Genomic DNA, 3,933 nt, shown 5'->3' on the forward strand with positions numbered 1-3,933 from the left:
GTAGAGGCTTTTGTTTTAGTGGTGGGGTAAAGAGATTCTGCTACAGAAACCCAATTGTTTGGTTATCACTGCTTCAAAGTATGACACACTGCCTTAAGCTCTATGAAAACATTCTAAACAAAAGAGACACTGCTTTGTGTTTAGCAGAAGTCTGCTTCTCTGCTAAGCCTCTGCCCTTCTGTTGGCATATTCAGGGAGTTGGAATGGAGGTGGGGGTATGGACCTGTTGCACCATCTTCTACCTGCTCTCTCATGCTTTGCTGTTGCCAATTCTCCTTTCCCTTATTACTGCAATCTGTGGGGAGACACCATTTTCAGGTACTTCAAGGCACAGATGGTAGTGTGTATCTTCTTTGGGAGCAGAGCTACTACTGGCTATCTCTTCTGTGTGGGCAGAGCCTCCTGTACTGAACTCTTTGTCAGCCCTGGCCACTGTGTAATGCTCTGACCTGCTTCCTGGTGAAAAGAATGTGAGCTTCTTCATGTCAGAGCCTCTATGTCCTCAGCACCTAGTGGTGGGGTTTGCAGAAAGCAGTTGCCTCTTCAGATTGGAGGACAGAGGGGATGGTGTCGGAGAGGGGAGGAGGAGGCTGGAGTGGGAAGTCTTGACCAGCTGCTCCCCAGCACAATGCCTGGGAGGTCACCTGGACCTGAAGAGTGGATGGCTTTGGCAGGGAAGCAGTTTTCACTTCCTGGAATTCAACCTTTTCTGGTTCTTGGCCTGAGCTGAGAAGGGGCAGCATGTATTTCGAAAAGGAATCCGGAAGCTAACAAGGAGTCACAATATTTCTGATCCTAGGATTTTTGCCATGCGACCCAAAGGGTTCTAGGCAGATGCTTTAGGGCAAAGTCACATATGATCTTGGGGAAATGAACATCTCAGAGTACACACTGAAGCCCCTGTCCAAGGTCCATTTCTTTGGGAGGTTAATTATTGCTCTTCGGGTCACTTCCCTGCCCTCCACATCTCATCTCTTCAAGGCAGTACCTTCTTAACGGGCTGAGACCCAGGACTTACATTCTGATCTGTGGCTTCTATAAAGAAGGGCACGTGTCACATTTGAGCAGCCGCAGGACAAGAAAATAATTTATAGTTTGAGTTTTGAATTCTGATGGGTTGATATTGATATATAATGTTCATCTGTTTTTCTTTTTTAATGTCCCACAGTAATTACAACAGGTAATTGATTGTTTGAATGTGGAGAATGCTAAAGCAAAGTCTGCCAAACTGTGTACTTCTGTGGTAAGGAAATCTGCCCAGTTAATAATATGCTGTACAACCCAGTTTTGTGGTTTTGGTTGTGAGCCTAGTCTTTAACGGCTGAGCCATCTCTCCAGCCCATACAACCAAGTCTTAATGCTTCTATTAGTCTTCTGTATATCCACAGAGGTACAGGAAGGATCATAAAGGGCATAATTTTAGAAATCTATGCAATACCCACAAGCCCCTCTCCTTTTCTAGTCAGTGTACAACATGCATGTTGGAAGCAAAAAAAAAAAGTAGGAAATTTCTGTTATTATCTTTTCACATACTTTCAAAATTGGGCAAGGCATTCTTCAGACTGTGGAACATTTGAGCATCACGCTGTTTGTCATGTTGACCCCTGTATCCATTCACTGCTGTGAATGTGGGGTGGGAGAAACTGTCATTCTGTCAGAAATTGACTTAGCGAGGTGGCTTCTTTGCTTTCATTGTCCTGAAATTAAACTTCACTGGTCTGACTTTTGAACTAGTTTTAAACGTTTGATTTAAACATTGGGTGGATTGTCAATATAGCTTACTTACTTCTATGTTATTACCTATCACACACCTTTGCACTGCTTGCGGCTGAATGTACTTTCTTTGAACTTATCACAAGCAGTTAGAGGGTTGTGCCAGGTGCCAGGAGAGTTAGAACCTTTACTTTGGTGTGGTAGTCTGGTGACAGTTCTCTGTGAGAAAGAAATGGAGACTTTATAGAAGCTGATGCACACTGGTGAACAAAGAATCACAGGCTAAAAATACATTTTGAAGTAGATAAACCGTCCGTATGAAATGTCTTCAGAACACCTCAGCTTAGTCTACTATACTCATATCTGCTTCTCTCAAAGACACAGGCAAAAGAAACTTCTATCATCTTTAGTAGAGATCTCAGTTGTTGAAATTGGAGAAATTAATGTATTCTCTTGAGCCCAAACACCTGTTCATCCTGTATCCCCTACCACGAATAATCAGTTCTTCTCATGATTATGATAGGCCTGTTGAGAAAATTGCCCATCTTCTTACTATAATTTTTATGCATACTCAAAATGAATATTTAAACTGTGATTTGTCAAGAGCTGTGTCCAGTTGTCAGTATTGTACAGTGATGTATGAGCGGGGCCTGGGCAAAAGTGGGTTTTAATATAAAACTAAAATGCTTGGTATTTCTCAGTCTCATCCTAATAAAATACCACAAACCATATCTACCTCGTTTTTCTCCCCCCCCCATACTCTTGGTCACAAATGTGTGCTCAAAAGGAAGATAATTATCATAAAAACATCTATATGATTACAGATTACTCAATTGTAAATCCTCCGTCTTTGGCAAAATGGCTTGATTGATTTTGGAATTTGAGCTTCTTTGTGATACACTGCTTAGAAGTGACCATTTCTGTAAAGGCAAAGCGGACTTAGGCACACTCAGAAAAGCATGCTGCATAAATAAGGGGAATCACACTGAATTGCCAGAGATTATTTTAATGGCTCGAAGCGCTTCCTGTTACAATAATTACAGGAACATCTTTAAGCTCTTCTCTGAACAACTTGTGAATTAAAATAGAAAATGTTTTAATGAATTTAAATTATTTTAAAAATTGGATTAGAATTTTTAGGATGAATGATTTCTGTATTCTCTTCCCCTGTTTATGAAGCATAAGAAGTTGTTAATGAATTCTCCTGTCATCTGAACATTACTTATGTAATTACAGATGGCATTGTGTTACACAGACATACTTTTCTACAATGACTGTACTTTTAAGAAAGTACATATAAGTCAGTTTTTGAAAAAGCCACAACTCAGAAGGACATTTCTTCCTTCTTTGTACCGGAAAAAAAAAACTTTGGTTGTGATTTTTTGTTTCTAAATTTAGTATGGCAACAAATGTCAGGATAGTTTGTAAATGCTAGGATGATGATACATCAATTCAGAAAGCCCCAGCATCAACTGCCACGGAAATGAAGACTTATTCCCATCACCTGTCTGAAACAGAAGTCCTCTGGACAGACAGTGCTTGACCTCTCATTAAATCAGCGTGAGGAGAACTAACAGGCAGATGCTGCTGACGGGAACCCAGATGTAATCTCTTTAACCTTGTCGTGTAAAGTGTGCACAAGTCATGACCGGGGAATTCAAAGTAAATTAGGTTTTCCATGAAAGTCTATCATCTAAATTCAGTTTGATTAAAATGATTCCCGATTTGTATCTGTCATGACATACTGGCTGCAATTATTCTATTTTTTTTAAAATCCATACATCCAAGTCTGTTTTTCCATACACACATCTATCTTATTTCTATGTTAAGATGGTGAGTTTTTTTAAATTATAGCCATGTATCCACATTTATGAAATTGAGAAAATGTATGCAAAAAATCCTATTTGTTTAGTAAAACAATCTTTGATTCAAGACATTCTTGTATTGAAATAGAATTATTTTCTGTTTTAGGAAATACTTTCTCTATATTTCATATCAGGGTATTAAAAATTAAAAAAAAAAAGAAAGGAGGCTCCTTTGGTGAGGCCTAGTTTGCCTTGAACTTATTATTGCAAGTTCCTGCCCAGCCTCCAGGGTAGGAATTATGGTTGCATACCAACCACACACCTGGCTAGAAATGTCTTTATTACATGTAAGTTCATCCTGCAACTATTTTGTTAATTCAAATGTATTGCTCTCAGTAAATACAGTTTTTCATGT

The sequence above is a fragment of the Mus pahari genome, chromosome X (assembly GCF_900095145.1).
Source record: "Mus pahari chromosome X, PAHARI_EIJ_v1.1, whole genome shotgun sequence".
In the NCBI taxonomy this organism is placed as follows: Eukaryota; Metazoa; Chordata; class Mammalia; order Rodentia; family Muridae; genus Mus; species Mus pahari.